Below are 24,961 nucleotides of genomic sequence, written 5' to 3'. Positions count from 1 at the left end.
TTGCAGAGTTGCAATTTATTGATTTTTTTCACTCTTTGCAATATATCCTGTTGTGTGACTGTGCCTCGCTTTATTTATACATTCCTCTATTGCTGGACATTTGGGTTGCCCCTCCCCCACTCTCTTTCTTTCTTTCTTTCTTTTATTTATGAGTAACAGTGGTGCTATAAACATTTTTGTATATGTCTACTGGTGTATATGTGCAAGGGATTTCCCCCTTAGGTACACACCTACTACTGGCATTCGTGGCTCACGAAGTATGCAGATCTGCAACTTTAGATAACACCAACATTTTTCCAATTAAGACCTCTACAGTGATGTATAAAAGTTCTCACTATTCCACATTTTCTCCAACCTTGGTGTTATCAGAACTCTAATTTTTCCCTAATTTGGGGGATATAAAATACATCTCTTATGGTTTGAATTTTCATTTTCCTTTATTACTCAAGAGATTGGACATCTTTTCATATATTTTAGTAGTTTTCATGTTTCCGCTTCTTTTGAAATGCCTGTTCATGTCTTTTCCCTGTTCTTCTATTTGATCTCTTGTTTTTTTTCATAGTGATTTATAATAGGTCTTTGGATATCAATCCTTTGTTCGTTATGTTGCATATGCACATACAACTGTATATGCATAAATATAGTTTATGGCTTTTAACAAACTTTATGATTTTTTTGATAAAGAGAAATTCTTAATGTTAATATAGTCAAATTTATCAGTCTCATCTTTGATGGTTAATGCTTTTTACATCTTATTTAAAAAAAAAATCTACTCTGAGAGCATAATGATATCCTTTTTTATTTTCTTCTAAAAATTCAGTCTTGTATCTTCGGATACATGTTGACTTTTGGGTATGGTGTAATACACAGAAAATTCTATTTCACTTTTTTCCATATGGATTACTTATTGTCTCAGCATTTATTGAATATTCCTTCCTTTCCTCAATGCTATACGGTGATATCATATTTCAAGTTTCTATAAGGTGTGAATCTGTTTCTGGGCTTTTAACGCTGTTTCAGTTGTCAACTTGGCTCTCCTTGCACCTACCCACATAACCCATTACTTTTGCTTCATAATATATCTGGGTACCAGGTGGGGCAACTCCCCCTACTGTGTTGTTACTCAGGAGTCTCTTGGCTAATTTTTAGGTCTTTGTGGTTGCCTATAAGATAATTGAGTTCCTTAAAAAAAATTATTGAGCTTTTCAATGAAATCTCACTGAATCTATAGATTAAATTGGAATTAACAATTTTGTTAACAATCCATTCCAAGATTTTCCTTAATATATTTTGATAAAGTTAACATTTTTCTCTATAAAAGGTCTTGCACGTCTGTTCTTATATTTATTCTTAGATACCTTATATTTTTTGCTGCTACTGCAAATGGTGTGTGTTTTAAAAAATTGTTTATTATTATGTTTTCTGTGTATTGCTGGTATATAGAAATCCAATTAATTTTTGTATATTCTAGTTTTTTGTCAGCCACCTTTCTAAAAAGCTATTATTAATTTTAATATGTAAATTTTGGGGGATTTTCTGCATAGCCACTCATCTCTGTGAATAGGACATTTTTTTCCATTCTTAGACCTTTCTAATATCTTTCACTTCTTTTTTTGTTCTACTGACCTAAAATACAATGTTGAGAACAAGCAGTGATGGTAATCATGTTTATCTTGTTCCTGATTTTAGAAGTTATATGTCTAACATTTTATCATTTAGGTTAGTGTTTTTTAGAGGTTTTTGTTTTATGCTTTTTTTTTTCTGATTAAGGAAGTTCCTTTTATTCCTATTTTGCTAACATATTCAATCATTATTTCAATTTGTTAAAAGTTTTCTCATCTATTATAATAATCAAATGGTGCTCCTTTAATAAAATAATATAGTGAATTACATTTATTGATTTTTTTAATGTTAAATAATTCTTGCATTCCTGGGATAATTCAATTTGGTTGTAATATATTATTTTGATTTGATTTGGTGGTATTTTGCTTGCAATTTTTTTGCATCTTTGTTCATAAATGTAATTGGCCTTTATTTTCCTTTTTCATGCTATTTTATCTGGGTTTTGTATCAAGATAATAATAGCCTCAGAAAATGTTTTACTATCATCGTCCATCTAATGTTGTTGACGAGGAATCTGATACCAGTCTTCTTCTAGTCCCTCTTTAAGATTTCCTCTTTGGAAGTTGTTAGGATTTTCTCTAATTTGTTGATACTCTAAAATTTTAATATAGCATGTCTGGATATAAAGAGTTTGCTCTTGGTGGTGGTAGTGTTTTGTCTTAGTTTTGGAATTAAAAAAAAAAACTTACTTGGCACTCGATGGGTTCGTTTAGCATAAGCACACGTCTTCCTTCATTCTGGAAATTCTCTTCTACTGTTTCTTTGACTATTGTCTCCCTCTTCTGTCCTTCTGGAATTTCAACGAGACCAAAAGTTGGAAAATTTGGATCTTCACTATACTATAGGAGGAACCCTTCCCTGTCCTGATATATAACAAAGTCAAAAGAGGTCTTAACATTTTTCTTTTTGTTCAGATTAACCATCTTTTTATCCTTTTGCTACATCCTGGGAGAATTTCTTGTCTTGATCTTAAGCTCATTAATTCATTCTTCAGTTATATCTATCCTGATACTCATCTTTTTAATCATCAGGCTTTAAAAATATGTGATCTCTAATTCATTCTTTCATATGTATATGATACAGTCTCAGTTTTTCTCAAAATTTCAAATACATGGAACAAAATGTTGGATCAGAGAAATCTAAATACAATAAGAGGCAAGAAAGTGGGGGGAAGTAACCAACTAGAAATTATGGTAAATACAAAGCATGGAGAAAAATTGGAGAAAGGATTTGCAACATAATCAGTAAATCACAATATGAATGTAACTAGCTTATTAAAAGAAAGAGACTCTAAGACTCTGTGAAATAACTCCAGCTACAAGCTGTTTATAAGAGAGATATTTATAAAAATAATTCGGAAAGTTTGAAAATAAAGATATAAGATAGATAACACATGCTGTGAAAATAGAAAATTATAATTACCATTTATTTTTATTTCATTCTTGACTAAATGGCAATTTAATGAAGAACCTTGAAAGTAAGGAAGACTATTAACAGATGGTATGAAAATGAATGCAAATTGCTGAACTAGCCATTGCCTACTGTAATATGAATAAATATAAAAATTGAAAATAATTTCAAAACATTTATCTTAAGGGCACTACGAAATAAATATTAGTCAAGTTAAGGAGAACATCCTTTCTTGTCAGGTTTATGCTTAGTGTATATCCTGCCAACATAAAATTGAGTTTCTATCTAAGTTCATTTACAAGAGGCAAATAGCTTTCTGATAATGTTGAACAGTTTGTTTTAATCACCCCAAAAATGGTTGAGCTATGACCTTAAGACCATGAAAATTAGTGTAGTTTGCTATAGGAACAGACTTGTTAGAATGTTAGTCATGGAAAACCATGCTTGCTCACCTAATACTGTGAATTCTAGTTTAGGCATAAATTTTAGTCACTAATCTTGTGATAAATAGCCCACTACTGGTATCTCGTTGTTTGTGTTAGGACTAACAACCATTATGATAAAGACTGTGCAGATCTTCTCACGATTAAGAATACAGATAAAGGCAATACTTTTTGGGGGGGACAGGTAAAGTAAATAAGTAACATTAAAAAAATAAATAAAAGCCGTTTTTATAAGTAGAGTGAACAAATGACAGATAAACTTTTAAAATACTTTATTAATTTAAAAATATTTAATGGATAGTACTTATACAAGGTTCCACTTTTATTAGTTTTATATGAGGATGCACCAAGGTTTGCCTTGGGCTTCAGTATTTAACCAACATTTGATTTTCAGCTGTAGCTTGGGCCTCAGTATTGTAGAAGTTGAGTGACCAAATACCTATATCAATGTCATGTATTATTCTACCCCAGGGAGGTTTCTGAAATTGGTGTATATAAAGTGAAAACTGATATGAAATGGAAATTCAGAGGCAATTTTATTATCTCAAAAGACTATTTTGTTGTTCGAATGCTACCTTTGTAGATTCAACATTTAATAACAAATTTTCCTCAAGTGAATTATACTAAGAATTAAAAAAATGTAAGTAAGGGTAATAATCTGAAGTGTGTATACAAACTTTGTGGCACTGCTTCGTTGAGAATGCACCATCACCATTGATCAAATCTCCGAGTCCAGGAGTCAAAGACAAACTAAGTCTTCATTTTAGTTGCTATTAGGGAGGAAGGCAAATTTAATAGTACAGTGGCAACAACACCATGAGCAGGACCCTATACTGCCAGAGCTGGCAAGAAAGCCTCTTGCTCCTCCACTCACTTCAGTTGAAAGAATGAAAGTAATTGGTATTAAAAATGCCCAGTATAGTTTTCCATAGGTGCTGACAGTGCTGAAAAAGAATTATTATCTCTGCATTACAATGTCAAACTTGTAAAATGTGGCTGACAAATTTTAATAATAAAATTTTAATTATAACATAAATTCAAATATATTTCATATACTTACGTCCCAGAAGTCATTTTGTGATGGTGATATTTGGCTTCAGCAAAAATTAAGGTGATATTTTTAACATGCAGCCATTCAGCATTTGCCCAAAATACGTAGTCAGCACATCCCTGCTTTCTTGTGTACTCTCTTAGTACTTTTAATGCAAATACAAGCAAATATTAGTATATATTCTTCTTTTTCCCTTTCTAACATATGCACCATTTTGCATTTCAATATACATTTCAAAATACAATCCAGAATCTTGATTTTCCGTGACAAAGGCAAACACTAAAAGAAACCTGTTGTAGGATTCATGTCAGACATAGTAGAATTCAATGTGAAAAGCCTTAGAAGAGGAAAAAAAAAAAAAAGAGAGAGATGTTTCATATTGGCAAAAAGCATAATTAACCAATAAGAAAATAGCCATGAGTTTTTATGTTTCTCTAACAACATGGCTTCAAAATTAAGTAAAAGTTTATAAAGTTACAGGGAATAATAGACATATCCACAATCCCACCATGAGATTCTTGCAGAACTCTCTCAGAAAAGAACAGATGAAGTTAACGAAATATAAGTAAGAATAGAGAGAATTTGGATGACCCAGTTTGGATGACTACTTGCTCTACTAGATATGTAGGAGACATGTAGGGAGAAAACATTATACCCAACAAAGAAAGAAGACACATTCTTTTCAAACTCACTTGGAGCATTCCCCCAAATTGCCCATGTATTAACAAAGGAAATATCAACAAATTCCAAAAGTTTATACTACATAGGCCACATTTACTGACCACAATGCAATACAGTCAGAGGTTAATAACAAAAACATATTCAAAAAATTCACATCTGTAGATAAAAAAATAAAAACACTTTAAAATAAGTATTAACTGAAAAAGGAAACCAAAATGAAAAACACAAATGATTCAGAACAGGACAACACTAAAAGCTCTAAATATTAAAGGTAATATATAAAATAAATGAATGATGTTTTCAACTCAAGTTGCAAATACATGCAAAAAGAGGAAATTAATGAAACAAAACTAAAAGTTAATAATAATTAAAAGAAACTAAAAGAGAGAAATAACATGAAGAACAAAAATGAGAAGGGACTTCAGATACAGGGAAACATTTTTAATTATGAAAGAGTAACACATATACTTTTATGCCAATAATTTAAAAAACCTAAAAGGGAAGTTCCTACAATTTAGTAGGAAAATATAAATTTCTAAATTTAGTTTAAGAAGAGACAGAAGACCTAAGTAGTAGAAATTGAAATAATAGTCTCTCTTCCCCTGCTCTCCCACCAGTGGCACCAGGCCCAGGCAATTTTGTGGGTCATTTCTACCAGGCACCTAAGAAACAGATAGTTCTTTTCTAACCCAACAGTTTTAGAGCATAGATAGATGTGGGAAGCCACATAACTCATTTTACGAGGTATAATTCTTATAGAAACAGCCATCAAAGAAACAATAAGCAAATATCCTATATGGATATAAATATAAAAATATATAAAAATATTAATAAACTAAATCATACATAGTATTAAAAATGGGAATTTTGTCTCTTAAAAATAGGCCAAGTAGGGCTTCCCTGGTGGCGCAGTGGTTGAGAGTCCGCCTGCCGATGCAGTGGATGCGGGTTCGTGCTCCGGTCCGGGAAGATCCCACGTGCCGCGAAGCGGCTGGGCCCGTGAGCCATGGCCGCTGAGCCTGCGCATCCAGAGCCTGTGCTCCGCAACGGGAGAGGCCACAACAGTGAGAGGCCCGTGTACCGCAAAAAAAAATTAAATTAAATTTAAAAAATAGGCCAAGTAGCATTTGTCCCAGGAATGCTAATAAGGTTCAACATTAGATAAGATTTGAACTGATGTAACTCATTTCAGAAGGGATTAAAGGAGGAATTCATATAAACTTTTCAAGAGAAGCCAAATCCAACATCCATTTATGAAATAAACTCTTATAAAATGAAGAAACACCCTTAACCTGATAAAGATTAGCCGCCAAAACCTAACAGTAAACAGCATACTTAATTCTGAAACTGGTCTGGGGTTAGGGTGAGGCAAGCGAAGCACTCATTGCAGGCACAGAGTTTAAGGGGGCACCAAAAAACTCAGTAACAAAATAAAGACTATTTTGACGCAGTTTTTTTGTTTTTGTTTTTGGCTGCATTGGCTCTTCATTGCTGCGCACGGGCTTTCTCTAGTTGCAGTGAACAAGGGCTACTCTTTGTTGTGGTGCTCAGGCTTCTCATTGCTGTGGCTTCTCTTCTTGTGGAGCACAGACTCTAGGCACGTGGGCTTCAGTAGTTGCAGCAGGCGGGCTCAGTAGTTGTGGCATGTGGCCCTAGAGCACGCAGGCTTCAGTAGTTGTGGTGCGTGGGCTTCACTAGTTGCAGCGCATGGGCTCAGTAGTTGCAGTGTGTGTGCTCTAGGGCACGCGGGCTTCAGTAGTTGTGGCATGGGGGCTCAGTACTTGTAGCTCACAGGCTCTAGAGCTCAGGCTCACTAGTTGTGGTGCACAGGCTTAGTTGCTCCGCAACACATGGGATCTTCCTGGACCAGGGATCGAACCCATGTCCCCTGCATTGGCAGGCGAATTCTTAACCACTCTGCCACCAAGGAAGTTCTAATGCAATTTTTAAAAATCAATGTTAATACAAAAAAAAAATCCGTGATGGTTTTAGAATATCAAAATTTTAAATGAAGATCAGGGCAGTGCCAAACCATACTGGAGCCTGAGGTGAAAGAACTATGTGGCCCGATATAAATGCTTTTATGTGTTGTCAGTTTTTTAATGGTTAATTTTTTTCCCCAGAACATCAAAGTACTTGAAAAAAATATCAAAAATTGAAAAGTAGGTGTATTAAAACTCACAATATTATTATATTTTATTTATTTATTTATTTGGCTTCATCAAACCTTAGCTGCAGCATGCGGGATCCTTTGTTGTGGTGTGTGGGCTTCTCTAGTTGCAGCACACAGGCTTCTCTCTAGTTGTGGCATGTGGGCTCCAGAGTGTGCAGGCTCAGTAGTTGTGGCTCACAGGCTCAGTAGTTGTGACGCATGGGCTTAGTTGTCCTGTGACATGTGGGATCGTAGTTCCCCGAGCAGGGATTGAACCTGTGTCCTGTGCATTGGAAGGCAGATTCTTAACCACTGGACCACCAGGGAAGTCCCAAAACTCACAATATTATTTTGTTTAAATATTTTATTTACACCAAAACCAGAATTCCACAATTTTATTTTTCTAGCTTTAAAGGAAGTCAACATACCAATAACATTTTAAAACTCTATTGTTTTGCCTCTCTCATTTTCTGTTGAGAGAATTGCCATTTTTAACAATTCTTCTTGGCCAAGTGACAATCTTAAATAACCACTATTAGGATAAAGAATAGGATGTGTAACTCCTAAATTAAAAGAAGGGGGGAAATGTCCATGAAAAAAAATTGAATCATTACGGTAAACTCAGAAAAGGAGGAAATGAGAGAATACCAAAAAAAAAGGCATCAAATAAGATGACAAGAGTCAGATTTAACATATTAATTCTATAACAACTGTAAAGTGGCCAATTTCTTGATTAACAAAGATTATCAGATTGAATAAAAAAAGACATCCCATATGTACTGTTTGCAAGAGATATAACTAAAAGACTCCAAAACATTGTCAATTGATTGATAAAGAGTATCAATAAATGTAAACAAAAAAGAGAGCAGGGTGGCAATAATAAAGTGGGAAAAAGTAGAGTTCAAGGGAAAATGCATTAAATGGGACAAAGACATAAAATCTAAAAAGAAACTACAATAGCATTTAGCTTTTATTCAAATAACATAGAAGTGGAACATAAACCCAAAACTTTTTTTAAAGGACCAAAGGAAAATTTGACACAAATCACAACTGTAGTGGGAGACTAACACAGTTCTTTTAGAGTTTGCTGGACCAAGTAAACCAAAGTATTTTAAACTATAGAACTATTAAATAATACCATTAAGAAGCTTGATTTACCCAATTTATTTAACTCTACAGAGGATATACATTCTACTCAAATGTCCATGAAACATTTACAAGAGTCAAATAGTTCAATAAATTTCTCAAACAAAACAGGTCACATTCTCTATCACAATATAGTAAAACTAGAAATTTACAATAAAAAATTAACAAGCAAACATCACAGAGAATTTAGCAATACCATGATCTTCTAAATAACTCTTGAATTAGAGAAAAAAAATCAAAACAAAAATTGCACACTACTACACGCATATTTGGGTGCTGTGTGCCAAGCACTCTTCTGGGTGCTGAGAGTACAGCAGTGAACAAAGTTCCTCAGGGGGTCTTATAGTCTCATAGGAAACACAAACAATAAGCAAATAAGCCCAAAAATATTTGCATGGGAAAGATTCATGAAGATAAGTTCAGTGAAGAAAAATAAAACCAAGTGTGAGTAGACAGGGCTGGTGGTCAAGGAAGGGGTCTCTGAGGAGTTAACATCTGAGCAGGGACCCAGCAATGCATAGGGGCAAGTCATGCACCTACACGGGGAGGGCACACCAAAAGAAGGAAGCAGCCAGTGGCCATCCTGAGTGCGACAAGTTGGACGAGTGTGCCCGGTGAGCACTAGTGGACAAGGGGAGGACAGCTGGAGAGGGGACAAAGGGCAGCTCATGGCCCCTTGGAGGAGCTCAGGTGTTACTCTAAATGTGACAGGAAGCTATTGATGAATGTGGTGTGGGGAGGAATGTGATATGACGTGTATTTTTTTTAATTTAATTTAATTTTTAAATATTATTTATTCTTACTGAGGTAACACTGGTTTATAACATTACATACCTTTCATGTGTACAACATTTCTACTTCTGTACACCCAATAGCATACTCACCACCCAAAGTTTCCATCTGTCACCATACAGTTGATCCCCATTACCCACTGCACCTCCCCCCCTCCACCTCTTCCCCTCTGCTCTGTTCTCTATATCTAGGTGTCTGTTTCTGTCTGGTGTGGTTTGGTCATTTATTTTGGTTTTTTGCTTGTTTGTTTTTTATATTTCACATATGAGTGAACTACAACATATATTTTTAAAGAGCTCCGTCAGTATGGAAAACAAACTTGAAGCTGAAAGCAGCAGGGGAAGCAAGAAGACCAGCTAGGGTGCCATTGCAGTGGCCTGGGCTGGGGTTGACCATGGTTTGGACCATTGTGAGAATAGTGGAGGTAGTGAGAAGTGGTTGGGTTCAAGATGTATTTGGAAGGTGGCAGTGACATGGACTGGGTTAACTGGTGAGGAAGAGGAAAATTAAGGAGGGGCTCTATGTTTGTGGCCTAAGTAACAGGGTGAATGGTGATACCATTCACTAAAAGAGAGAGAGAGAGAGAGAAACAGTAAATTAAAAGAGAGTGATGTGTAAATTGGTGCAGCCACTATGGAAAACAGTATGGAGGCTCTTTAAAAAACTAAAAACAGAGCTACCATATGATCCAGCAATCCCACTCCTGGGCATATATCCAGAGAAAACTCATGGCAGCACTATTTATAATAGCCAAGACATGGAAGCAAACTAAATGCCCATCTACGGATGAGTGGATAAAGATGTGGTATATCTATACAATGGAATACCATTTAACCATATAAAAGAATGAAATAATGCCATTTGCAGCAACATGGATGGACCTAGAGATTATCATACTAAGTGAAGTAAGCCAGACAGAAAAGAACAAATATGTGGAATATAAGAAACAATGAAATGAATTAAGGACTGAACACAAAAAGCTAAAAAAGAACAAAAAAATAAGAAAGGAACGAAGAATTACTGAAGATAAATTGAGAAATTAATTAATAAAAAAGAACCAATAGATGAAATTCAAGAGCTGGCTCTTTGAAAAAACCAAGAAAATAGACAAGCATTTGCTAAATTGTTCAGTAAAATGAGGAGAAATATACTATATCAGGAATTAAAAAGGAATATAATCACAGGTATAAAGGAAATTATAAAAATCATAGGCAAATAATAACAAATACAACATATCACTTGCCATATGCTAGGCACTGTTCTAAGTACTTTACATTTATTAACTGATTTAAATCTTACAACAACCCTATGAGGTAAGTATCTTTTTAGCCCAATATTAAGGTAAAGAAACTCAAGTGGGAAGAGGTTAAAAAAATGAGCCCAATATCATCTACCTGGTAAGTGAGAGGCTGGGATTCACATGTGGCAGCCTGGCTACAGAGTCTGTGCTTTCTACACTGCAGTGCACAGCCTTTCAGTATGTGAGGCAGACCCCCTATGCCAACAAATATGAAGACATAGATTTCTCAGAAAAACAAAGTGCTGAAATTAATTAAAGAAAAGGTAGAAAATCCCAAAAGACCGATAGCCATGGAAGAAATGGAAAAGTTAATCAGACATAATGCTTGTAAAGTCCCTAAGCTCAGATGGCTCTATAGGTAATTTCCTATGTTATTTTTAAATGTTTCAGAGCCTGGATATTAATGGAAAGCTCTTGGATTCATTTTTATGAACGAACATAACCCTGACACCAAACCTGACGGAGGTAGCAGATTCCCACGCTCATATACACAATTATAGCTCATTCTCACCTATGAATAGAAATAATAGCTAAAACATATATAGTGCTTTCTATATGCCAGGCCACTCTAAGCAGTTTACATATATTAACTCATCTAAACTTCACAACAACCCTATTATTCTCATTTTATAAAAGAGGAAACAGAAACGTTAAGCGACTTACCCAAAGTTAGTGGCACTTTAGTGGCAAGTAGTTAATAGCAAAGCTGGAATATGAACCCAGGCAAACAAGGTTGATTAAACATTAGGAAATCTACTAATTCTATTCATTACATCAACAGAATAAAGGAGGAAAAAAGTATCATCACTGAAAAGGCACTTAGTAAAACTCAAAGTTTCTGATTAACAAACAAATGAAAACATTCATGGTGGATTAGCAATAGAACTTTCTTAGTATGTTCGAGACTACTCATAAAGCAAAAGTTACAGTAAAACCCTAAGTTCCCACTAAAATTAGGAACATTAATAATAAATAATTTAAAATAAATAACATGACAGGCTATACATTTATATACATTTATTGAGGGATAAGAAGAACTTTACATGTAAAGAACTTTACAGCTACTTTACATAGCTGGGGGTTTTTAATGAATTTATTTATTTATTTTTGACTGCGTTGGGTCTTCATCGCGGTGCGCGGGCGTTCTCTAGTTGCGACGAGCAGGGGCTACTCTTTGTTGTGGTGCATGGGCTTCTCATTGTGGTGGCTTCTCTTTGCTATGGAGCATGGGCTCTAGGCTCTTGGGCTTCAGTAGTTGTGGCTCGCAGGCTCTAGAGCGCAGGCTCAGTAGTTGTGGCGCACGGGCTTCGTTGCTCCACAGCATGTGGGATCTTCCCGGACCAGGGCTCGAACCTGTGTTCCCTGCATTGGCAGGCAGATTCTTAACCGCTGCACCCCCAGGGAAGCCCCAGAATAGCTGTTTTTATAAACAGTTCACACATATCACCTCCTATGTTTTGAAAATGAATGATTAGATTTCTGAGTTATTAATATCTTTTGTGGGGCTACAGTTTTGATGATGATATAGCTGTTATTTCTTTTTAGGAGGTTTTGATATTTCTTAGGCCTTTTGTCTATTCTGATAAAGGAAGCAAGCCATAGAATGGTAATCTTCCAAAATAATATTTTTAGGATTTCATTATCCATTCCTCTTACTAACCAATTCGCAACTTCTCCCACTCTATCCCTCTGTCCCAGCTCCTAACTCAGACATCAGTGGTTGGTGGGATGAGTAGGATTTCCAGATTTAGCAAATAAAAATATGGAATGGATGCCCAATTGATTTGTATTTCAGATAAGCAAGGAGTTTTAGTTTTTGTTTTTAGTATATCTCCTGAAATATTCAGTACATACTTATACTAAAAAGTATTTATTATCAGAAATTCTAACTTAATGGAGCATCCATTCAATATTATACCTGGTAGACCTAAGGCTGATCCCATGTTTTAATTTTGCATTGTGTCTTTCTGAAGCCATGGCTAGCCACAAGATTGAAGACTTTTCAGTGCCATTGTTTCCTGTTTTACTCAAATTTCATCTATAAATTCCAATTACACAGTGAATCTAAGATATCTGGTTTTCAGCACTCTCACATATGGATTTAAGTTCTTAAATATGGCTATGTATATAAGTAAATTTTATTTTATTCCTGCCATCAACCAGTAGGCAAATCTATGAGTGTTTAGTTGGAACAAATAGACTAATGGTTTTTTTCTAGAGGCATTAATAAGAAAGACAGAATTGCAGAAGATGCATTTTCAATATATACACCAATAACAGGGCCCCAGAGAGCAGTAAGTGCTCCTTTTTAAAAACCCTATCAAGTATAAAATTAGGAAATGTGTCCTCAGGTGGCGCGAAGTGTTTATGTCCTAACCATCACGTTTTAAAGGCTTGAGTTTCCCAGGGTTCATATTTAGAAATTCTAATAATCACTAATTTGAAAAACAACTGTGTTATTCGCACACAAACTACTTATGCAAATAGACACTGTGAGATTTAAGGGAAAGAGTATGGCTTTTCACTACAGTAAGACCTGAAATCAAACCCGGGTTTGACTGCTTAATAGCAATATGATTTTTTTTAATATATATTTTTTTATTGTGAAAATTTTCAAACCTACAGAAAAGTTGAAAGAATGGAACAAAAAAGTCACATACTCCTCATCTAGATCACTGTCAACATCTTTCCTCTGCGTGTGCACGGGCGCACGCACGTGCGCGCACACACACACACACACACACACACACACACTTCCCTTTTGCCAAGTCATTTCATTGTAGACCACAGACATCATGACATTTCATCTCTAGACACCTCAGTAGGCATCTCCCAAGAAAAAGACATTCTCGTAACCAACCACGACACTATAATCACACCTAAGAAAATCAACATTAATTCAATGATAATTCAATGCACAGCCAATACTCAGATTTCCCTACTTATCAAAAAATGTCAGTTATAGGGCTTCCCTGGTGACGCAGTGGTTGAGAGTCTGCCTGCCGATGCAGGGAACACAGGTTCGTGCCCCGGTCCAGGAAGATCCCACATGCCGCGGAGCGGCTGGGCCCGTGAGCCATGGCCGCTGAGCCTGTGCGTCCGGAGCCTGTGCTCTGCAACGGGAGAGGTCACAACAGTGAGAGGCCCTCATACCGCAAAAAAAAAAAAAAAAAGAAGTCAGTTATAGCTCTACACCCCAACCCACCCAGTATCAATCAAGGTTCATGCATTAAATTGGCTCTCTTTGTATCATTATGCTCCCTCAATCCAGAAGCAGTTCTCCACTTCTCTTGTTTTTTCCCACAACATTGATTCTTCGAAGAGTTCAGGCCAGTTATTCCAGGACACTGTACCACATTCTGGATTCTTCTGATTCTTTATGAAAATTTTCCAGCATTAACACAGTGAGGTGATGTCTTCTATCTCTTACCACATTGTGTCAGGAGACACAGAATGCCATGATGTCAGGCCGTCCCACTGTTGGCACTTTTCATTATAAAAACACATTTTCCCTTTGGTTATTAGTAAGTAATTTGTGGGGTAATCATTTGAGATTATGTAAACATTCTGTCTCAACAAATCTGTACCCCCATGACTCCACTATTCATTAATAATTCACCTCTGAATCAGATATTATATTGTGTGTTATAAAATGGTGATTTTTAAATTCTCATCATTCCTTCTACATTTATTAGCTGCCATTCTGCTCTAGAGAACTATCCCTTTCTCCCTTCCTCTCTCTTTTTTCTCATATTACCATGAATTTGTAATCACTTTTTTTAAAATTCAGTGTGTTATAATCCATTAACATCATTTTTCTTCTTGATGCCAAAATTGCCTCAAATTTGATCAGCAGGTGCCACTTCATGCGGCTCCTGGGTCCTTTTGACATTGCCCCATTAATCTTTGAGCATGTCGTTGCTTTCTAGCATAAGATGTTCCAGGCTCACCTTGTACTTATACTTTCCTTGCCTATACCTGGAATCTTCCATTTCTCCAAGGAGACCTGGTTCCTTTTAATGGGAAATAAGTTTTAGATATCAAAATCTGGATTCTGGATACAATTACAACAAGGATGTTACTTCTTCTAGGCCCCTTCAATGAAAAAAAAAAGTATATATATATATAATGTATCTTAAAATCATGAGTTGATATTATTATGTACAATTGAAATCCTACACTATAGGTTTCTTTTTCTTTATCCTCTTCTTTGTGTCTCCTTATCCCTCAGTAAAAATCAGCTGAGATTTCCAAAAACAACAAAATATTTACTCATTAGTCCTATCCAATGTATACTCAAAATAGTTTCAGAATTACAACAATACTATTACCAATAACAAACCTAGTAAGTAAAATTATAAAGTAATTTGCAGTGTGCTTATATATCTGAAAAAAGTATACAATCTAGAGTGTGTGCTTAAATTACTTGAAGTTTTTGTCTATATGGATATGTATGGATATGTCTTTAATTTCACATACTGCTAAAGACATTTGTTTCTATGTGTATTTCATTTTAGTGCTTGATTTTTTACACTTTTAAATTTAGTTTTATTTTTTGAAAATATATAACATTGACATGTTTGACAAGTCAAAGCTATATAAAAAGCTATAGTCAGCAAAGTCTCTCTCCAAATCTCCTCTACCTTGTTCCCACCATAGGTAGATGGTTAAATAGATAGATAGATAGATAGATAGATAGATAGATAGATAGATAGATAGATGTTCATGTATATACTTAGGTCACCTTCTTTTTTGCACAAAAGGTAACATACTATATACATTCTTTTTTTCTTGCTTTTTTTCACTTAACATTATATCCTGGAAATGATTCCTTATCAATTTTTAGAGATCTGTCTCATTTTTTTGATAGCTACTATTGCTCCATTGTTTATTTAACCAGTATTTTATGGATGGGCATTTAGGTTGTTACAATATTTCGTTATTACAAATAATGCCACAATGAATAAGCTTGTGCATCTGTTGTTTTGAATTTGTGAAGGTGTATTTTTTTTAATAAATTTATTTATTTAATTTATTTATTTTTGGCTGCGTTGGATCTTTGTTGCTGCGCGCAGGCTTTCTCTAGTTGCAGTGAGCGGGAGCTACTCTTTGTTGCGTTGCGTGGGCTTCTCATTGCGGTGGCTTCTCTCGTTGCGGAGCATGGGCTCTAGGCACACGGGCTTCAGTAGTTATGGCACGTGGGCCCAGTAGTTGTGTCACATGGGCTTAGTTGCTCCGTGGCATGTGGGATCTTCTCGGACCAGGGCTCGAACCTGTGTCCCCTGCATTGGCAGGCAGATTCTTAACCACTGCACCACCAGGGAAGCCCCTGTGGAGGTGTATGTTAAGGGTAGATTCCTAGGAGTGAAATTTCTGGGGTTTAAAGCAAATAGTTTTATTAGATGTTGCCAAATTTTCCTTCAAAAGGATTATAACATTTTGCATTCCCAACAGCAATGGATGAAAGTTCCTTTTTCCCTAGTGCCTGGCCAATGGAGTGTATTGTCAAGTTGCCAAGTTTACAAGTAAGAAATGATAAATTTAAGAATATTTTAAAATTAGAAGTGTAATCATGAACAAGTTACTGAGCCTCTCAGAACTTTAATTTCCTAGTTAAGGCAAAAATACCCATCTTAAAAGATTATTCCAATGACCAAATGTACATAATAGATAGATTTATGGATACATTAAAAATCTATGACTTGGCACATAATAAATACTCAATAAATGGTATTATATATTATTTTTTATTTAGTAGGCAATAGATTTTGAAGTAACTTATCTTAGTAGATAAATCTTGGTAATTAACATGGAAAACTGTCATTCCTATGACAATAGAGAAAATAGAATCAGAGGCCTTAAAAATCATTAGAGGCAAATCGTTTTTATCTCATATTCCATGCTTAATTGCTTGTTAGTGCCTTGTAGAGTATTATGTTAATATTGATTACAATAACAAATCTTTGTTTAGCAGGTGAGAATACTTATTGCTAAGTTATACCTGTTATGGGCATCAGTGTGAGGAAGACACACATGTTTCCTATCACTAATTTGGTTAAATTCATGGATTTTTATAGTGAGGAACTGAGGGGAAATAGATTGAGATATGCTATAGATGATACAGCAAGTTAATATCCAAGTCAAGATTAAAAAAAAAGAATTCCTAACGCCCAGTGTCATGCTTTTTCCACTGTACCGTGGCATACTCCCTCCCTCTCTCTCTCTCCTTTTTCTCCCCTCCACATTTCTCCCTCTCTCCCTCTCCCCTGTCTCTGTCCCTCACAGGCAGGCACACACGCACGCACACACACACACACACACACACACACACACACACACACAGATAGACATACCTTCTATGTTTTTTTGTTTGTTTTTTTCGGGTTTTTTTGTTTCTTTAGTTACAAAATTGAGCCCTTTTTATTCTGGAAGAAAACACTAGACTAATAGTGGGTATGGATTTTATATTTATAAAACTTTGCCATATTATGGTTTAGGCTGGGGCTTGCCTTGTGGTGTTTAAATTGTGGAAAATCGTCAGCAGTTTGCACCGGGAGATCCTTCCATGTTTGTATAGCATGACCACTTACCAATCAAGTTCCTGTTCCTGGAAATGAGGAGCTAAGCCATGGAGTCAAGGAAGGGAAAAATGGCTCTCAAGTTTGTGTTTGGGTGATTTAATATGAATGGAAAACTGAAGGGTAAACAGCTTTTCAAATAGATAAAAAACTGATCATAACAGCCGTCTTAGAGGCCACTGAATCATTGATTCTGTTGTTCATTTTTACTTTTCCAAAATGTTTGTAAGCAGAGGCAGTAAGCCAACATTCACTATGTGAAGAGCAGTATAGCGGGAGGCAAAGGGTTACATGAAGAACAGTCCAGCTGCAGAGGCAGAAAGTGAAAAACAAAATGACAAGCATTTCTATTATACAAAGCAATACATCAAGTGTAAGTTAATACACAGTTATCAAGGCATCACTTATCTGCTGATCTCAACTCTGGGACACAGTCTTAGATCCTGAATATGCAAAACAGTTACTGCACAAATGAAAATACAAGTTAGAAAATGCATGCACTTTACCAGAACTGCCTTATTTAGTCACAATTCAGAATACTGTAAGGACTTTGGCTTTTATTCTGGAGTAAAGAAGACATTGCAGGGTTTTGAGCAGAGGAGTAATAATAAACTAACTCCCTTTGACAGGCTCACTCTGCCTGCCGTGCTGAGAACAGACTGTGGGTAGAAGGGGTCAGGGGTAGAAGTAAGGAAACCAGTTAGCAAGTTACTGCAACCACCCAGGAAAGAGGTGATGGAGGCTTGGATCCAAATGGAAAGAATAGAGTCAGTAAGAACTGATTCGATTCTGGATATATGTTAGAGGTAGGGCCAAGATAGGGAGGTATGAAGGATGACTCCAGACTTTCTGCTGGGCAACTATAAATATGGTATTGCTAATAAACAAAATGGGAAAGACTGGGAGGAGAAGTTGGGACAGAAAGATTGATGCTTTCCAATGATGGTGACTTGGCATCACGAAAAAGTTAATTTATATTCAATAAACTTGGTTATAAAAGACATAATAAATAGGTGATATATCATTATAGAAAATTTACCTTTAAAAAAACAATCTAGGTGACTAACCATCAGCAGTCAAAGAAATAAGCTTGTCTTCAAAATTTTTTCTTTGTGTAGAACAGATCGTTCCCTCAAAAAGGTGGAGAAATGAAAATGTTTTCATTACTAAGAGCTGAGAGGACACAAAGTAAAGGAATAATCGGATTTAATTGGGCTAATTCAGGGAAAGTCTTTTGTAGTAGGGTATAGTTTAACCCAGAAGAAAGGTTTCCCAGAAGAAAGGAAGGCAGAGGAATCTTAGAGACGAAGTATCTCTCCAGCTTGGAGAACTCAAGAAGCCTCCAGCTAAAATCATATCTCCTATGATTCAGGGAGATAAGAGAGAAAATGAATCTGTGAGAGGCTCTCAGAGAAGGAGGTAGGTTGAACCAAGGAGTCACAAAGTAAGAAAAAGAACCAATATTTAGGCATCAGAATTTCTGGGGCCACCGCTGACTCGCTGGGCAAGTGTGCATTTCCTTTCCAGAGGAGTTGACCAAATTGTGTCAAACCCACCTTTATGCCTCAATGAAAATTCTATAATTTTAAATGAGACTTCCTCTTCAAGCCTGGGAAGGGGTTTTTATTCAGAAAGTATGCACCAACTGTTCATCACCTCCAGTAAGGACTGGATGTGGGGAAAATAAAGGGTAAGAATTTCTTGCCTGTTATTAAATCTCAGAATGAGGTCCTGAGAACAATCTGCCACCAGATTAATCTCCTTAAGCACCATTTTGTGTCACTGGCCTTTGCCAAACTCCCATGGTTTCTTATTGCTACCAACTCAAGGCTCACCTGCTATGACCTCTGTGGTGTGGCCCCAAAGTGTCTGGGCTGACGCTTTGTCCACCCGTCCTGTCCACGTGCCTAAGGATCCGGTCAGTGTGGCTGCCGATCAGTCTTCCAACATATGGCAGGTGGGGAGACTTTGCTCATTATGGTACTATCTCTCCTTTTCCTGGATGACTCCCATCCCAGCCTTTCCTTCTCCCAACTCCTTTTAAAACGTAGTAATGCCTTCCCAGGCAGAAACTTGTGTGTGTGTGTGTGTGTGTGTGTGTGTGTGTGTTTACTATAAATAGCATTTACATCCTGCCCCATGGCTTCATTAGCTGGACAAATTCATTCATTTATTGATCATCTCTGGTGCACTTAACACATCCCTCACAGTATCTTAAAGCAGCGTAGCAGCCATAAACAAATGGATGGGTATTCTCTCGATACTTTTAGGAAATAAGGCAGAATGGTTTCATATTGGTTTGGAATAAAGTCCTCATTAAGAAGCAGGGAAAAGATGAAAAATATTATGCCCGATTAATGTTCACCAGTTTCCAGTTTGATATGTATGTTCATTCTTCTTGTTGAGTGTATCCAAGGATGGTTATATGGTATGATGTGTGCTGGTTAACTCCAGATACTGACTTTGATACAGTGTGTTTTTGTTTGTAGTACAGGAAACCAGCAAAAAATGAAAGAAAAAAAAAAAAAAGCAGAAGCACAACTACTCATTCTTTCTATGAATTATCTATGAATTCTATCCACCAAATACTGCATTCACAATATACCAAACAAATGAGGATCATATACATTTATTAATCAGCTGAAATTAGGAAGTGAGGAGGAAAGAAGGGGAGAGTAGGGGAAAGGTGGAGAGAGAGAGAGAAGAGCTTCCTGGAACACATAAGAGAGATGATGTAGTGCCCGATGAGAACCTGAATTGAAGCTCTCCTAATTTACAAGCCACAATTTAAAACATGAATATATTTCTCAAACTTTAAGAAATGTTTTATTAAATTTTGAGAAAGTGCTCTTATTTCACACTGTCAAGTAAAAAAGAGAGTGATGATCTCGATAGTGATGCCAACAAAGCTGTATATCGTTAGTGAATAGAAACACAATACGAAGACACAGAATTTCAAATCTGTCCACTGGACAAAGTGATTCGGTTTATTGGTTGTAGCAATATATGCCTAACTCTGCATGGCAGTAAAGTATATTAAATTAAATTCCATTGGCTTATGATTTGAGATCCCTGCACCAAAAGATTTCTAGTCAAACTACTTAAGCATTTTGCATTTTCTCAGCTTTGGATGTTTTATATCCAGTCTTTGTTAACTGCGGTCATTTACTGTTTTATTTATGTTATGTTTTATTTATGATATTTTTTACTTTTGTTTTATTTATGATAATTTTATGTTTTATTTTGATAATGTTTCATGTTTTATTTATGATAATTCATTCAGGATGGATGGTCTCTTGGTTGGTAAAATCATCTTGTTGGAAAAAACACTGATATTAATAACCTGATTCAGTGCAGAGGAAAACGCTGCCATCATGAACATATATTGGCATTCCTTTCTTCTCATCAAGTTTTGAATTCCTAACTCTCTATGGCTCAGACCTACATCTAAAAAGGAGCAAAAAAGGAGAAAAACAGCTGACAGTTTTTTAAGAAGTGCTGTGTCTCCAGCATCTCTCTCTTGAATCTAGTCTACACTATTCTCATCATTTTTAAGAAACTGTAAATCCCTGCTTAGGTAAAAGATTTTATTCTTTACTTTCTTCTTTTTCTTCCCAGACTGTCAACCCCTTAAATTAACTATTTGACAAAGTGTAATGTTTTATCATGGAAAATGATAGCATCAGTAATGGAGTAAGGAAAGAACCTAAAACATTCCATTTCAAATAATCAATCTACCTTTTCTGTGGTTGTTATTCTTATGAAGATTTTATTTTACCCCTAAGAGAGAGATCATGTGTGTGTGTGTGTTGATTAATTTTGAGATTTTTATGTTTAGTCTTCAGCCTAGATGATTATCTTTGTTATCTGATGGGATAATAATAGAACTGTTTGATGACTACAGTATAAATACTGAACCATAAACATTATGCTAATCTCACAAGAGTGGTTACATATAAATAACATGAAACATTAAGTAAACACAGTGCTTGTATTAGATTTTGCACCAATTAAAATAATTGCATCAGATCAGAATTAACTGCCCTCAGTTAAATTCCCATGGCACCTAGTTGTCCATCCAGTATATATTACTGTCTAATTTCCCAGCAATTTGGAGAGGCATGGAAAGGTGGGAAGCCCCACTGGTAAGCATAGCTGGGGATCCCCACTAGTAAGCCAACTGAACAAAGCACTCAACCCGGATGGAGCTAAGCTGGGCATTGGGGTTGATGAGAACTAAGTTAAGAGCTGTTTTCCTAATAAAGAGAAGAAGAGAAAGGGTGGATAGAAATTCTCACCCAGCCACAGCAGCTGACAGTGACCATGTCAGAAGTGGGCCTAGCTAAATTGCCTATGTAAAGGGGTAAGACCAGGAGGGAGGGCAGTGCTCATAGAAAAGCAAAGCAAAGATGTTAAGAGAGAATGGGGCATACAGACAATGAGAAGAGGATGTAGAGAAGGGCATTCTTACCACTCATGGTTTTTTTTTGCTGTTTTGTTTTTGTTGTTGTTGTTGTTGTTGCTTTGGCGGTATGCGGGCCTCTCAATGCTGTGGCCTCTCCTGTTGCGGAGCACAGGCTCCGGAAGTGCAGGCTCAGCAGCCATGGCTCACGGGCCCAGCCGCTCCGCGGCATGTGGGATCTTCCTGCACCGGGGCACGAACCCGTGTCCCCTGCATCGGCAGGCGGACTCTCAACCACTGCACCACCAGGGAAGCCCACTACTCATGTTTAAGTATATATGTATTAATTATATACTTATATATGTATTAATTCTGAGTACCTTTGACCATTTAGATAATTTTAATTTCATATGATTTAAAATTGTCACTTAGACAAAAAATTTGTAGTATTGGAAGAACCAAATAAGAAAACTCTTGTGTGCAACCTATTTAAAGTCAGATATGTATGGTGCTAGCTTAGCCCCTTTGAGAGCCCTTAATTACTAAGCTTGATATTTGGTTTCCTCGGTGCACTGTATCACTTTATCCCTGGATCCTCTCTTGGAAGCTAGGATGCCAGAACCTGGGCTTAATACTTAAGCCTTTAAGTATTAAGGCTTTCAGTCTTATAAATTACTATACCCAGGCTCTGTCTACTTATTCTACATAGTTGTTACTGATCTTTGTTCTCTCCATCTAAAACTTAATTAATAGAGTGAATACCTGCCTGGTAAGTCCAGTCTTCCTCACAGTAAAAACCTAATTCAGTTTCTCCTAATGAAAGTTTAATGTATATTCTGTTACATCCGTGACCCAGCAGGGACAGAAAAATTAAGAGTAGCAGCGTGGGATAGAAGATGGAAACTAAGGAGTCAAGCTGCCAGTAGGGAAGCAGATTCAACTTCAAGTCACAGGAAATTCCACCACATGCCAGTGCACTGTATCCAGATGGTATAGTCCTAGTTATCATCAGGAAAAGGAAGACACAGGGAAGGGAGGGAGAAGGAGGCCACACGGTATCTAGAACAGTTCATTTCTCATAAAAGAAACAAGGTGTAATGCAAATACAGCAAAATGTGAATATTTGTTAAATCTGGGTGTTGGAGGCACGTGTACATAATTAATCAGTGGTTATAAAGATAAATGGTCCCCAGACCAGTAACCATCAACGTCACTTGGAAACTTGTTAGAAATTCGAATTCTCAGCCTCCACCACAGACCTACTGAATCAGAAACTCTGGGGATGGAACCTGACAACATATATATATATATATATATATATATATATATATATATATATATATATATATATATATATATATATATATATATATATATTTTTTTTTTTTTTTTTTTTTTGCGGTACGCGGGCCTCTCACTGTTGTGGCCTCTCCCGTTGCGGAGCACAGGCTCCAGACGTGCAGGCCCAGCGGCCATGGCTCACGGGCCCAGCCGCTCCGCGGCATGTGGGATCTTCCCAGACCGGGGCACGAACCTGTGTCCCCTGCACCAGCAAGCAGACTCTCAACCACTGCGCCACCAGGGAAGCCCGACAACCTATATTTTAACAAAGCCCTCCAGGTGATTCTGGTGCTCACTATCGTTTGAGAACCACTGTAATAGCGTATTCTCTGTACTTTTCTCTATGTTGTTTTAAAATGTCACAGTGGCGATGGGGGGAGGGGAGGTCCTGATAGGGATGTTGGTGGAGGGCAGCTGTGGGGAGAGGTCAGATTGGTCTGTTCAAAGGGCAGAGTTTCAGGAATGGGACCCTGGTGCCCTGCGGGGAGGGGGGTGGATGGCAAGGCCTGTTTAGAACAAAAGTGAAAGGCAAGACTGTCATTTACAAGGAATGTTGGTTTAAAAAAAAAAAGGAATGGTGCTGGGCAGACTAAGCAAAATGAACTTTTAGGTACAGGATAATAAGACAAAGGCCTTGTTTGCAGAGGACTTTGAATGGAGACTTAGACTAAGGACATAGCAGGGGCCTGGTGTTAGCAAGCAGGGCCACTTCAGCACAGGAATGCTTTAGCTGCAGCAAAGCCAGCTCAGCTAAATGCCTGGGCTACTGAATTCCCCTTCTTCCCTCCCCTCTTTTTCTCCCTACTTCACTTCCCACCCAGGACAGACCACAGGCAACCTTGTAGGTGGGGGCCAAGAAGCTTTGCAGCAACTATGGTGCTAGGCTAGCGAAGAGTAAGACAGATCGATGCCTTTAGACAAAACTCCTCCCGGTAACAAAACTCCCCTCTCCTTCCCTGTTCCAGACTTGGGCAAAAAGAGCAAAGTTAATTTAAAAAAAAAATTTTTTTTAAATATAATTTCAACTGTGTAAAACATAAGTTTTAAAATGCACAGAATCAAAGTTTTCCAACTGTCACAGACCATGAATTAAATTTTCACAAAGCCTCCAAATCTTCAGATTTGGCCTGAATTAAACCAGATGTTTTGCTCATCCTTTGAGTTTCTCTTAGAGTTGCTCCTCTCCTACCTACTCCCTCTTTTATCCCAGAAAGTTCTTAAAGCTCCTGGAGTTTAAATGTGCTGACCTAAATCTCCCTGCCAAGACATTAGTACTAATGGCCCGATCTGAAGAGGTTGCTATATTATAAGACATCAGTGCTTGCTGCTTGAGTCATTTTTACCTTGGTGAAGAATCCCTTGTTATTTTGCATCAGACAGTGGATGCTGAGAAGGAAAAAAAATGCAAGGAGCTTGAATTCTAACTTTTTTTTTTGACAACCTCTAACCTCGATTTATTTATTTAGATACCTGGTTTTAAGGGCCATATTTGGAAAAGATCTCACACAAGAATGGGTACATCAGAATGGAGAAAGTACATCAGTAGGTGCCTTACTAAACATTAATATTTTTTATTTCTCAATTCCATACACCAATCATATAAAGGTACTCCATGCACATACAGTATACATGACAGTTTGATATACCAAGTGTTGATCTATACAGATAAAATTAATCAAACTTATTTTTTCTTATTTTAGATAACACAAAAATAAATATCAATAGAAATTCTTTTTTTTTTTTCATGGCCCTGTTAATTATCTTATGTGCCCTCTGGGGTTCATACACAGTATACCCCTAGCATTTACATGACACGTTTGAAAGTCCTTGCATTATAGAAACAAAGCATATAATGTCCCTATAAAAAGTATTAGAGGGTAACAGAAAAATGGAAGTAAGCCATTCTCAAACCCTTGTAACCAAAAGTGGGGTCTGGCCGCTCGCCACTCAAAAGCCAATAAAGAGGCAAGTTGGTGAAAAGGAAAGTTTGCTTTAATTTGGATGCTGGCAACTGGGGTGGGGGGGTTGGTGGGGTGTTGGTG

This window comes from Globicephala melas, chromosome 5 (genome assembly GCF_963455315.2).
Source record: "Globicephala melas chromosome 5, mGloMel1.2, whole genome shotgun sequence".
NCBI classification, from domain to species: domain Eukaryota; kingdom Metazoa; phylum Chordata; class Mammalia; order Artiodactyla; family Delphinidae; genus Globicephala; species Globicephala melas.
The sequence above is the reverse complement of the archived record's forward strand: the minus strand, read 5'-3'. Positions refer to the sequence as shown.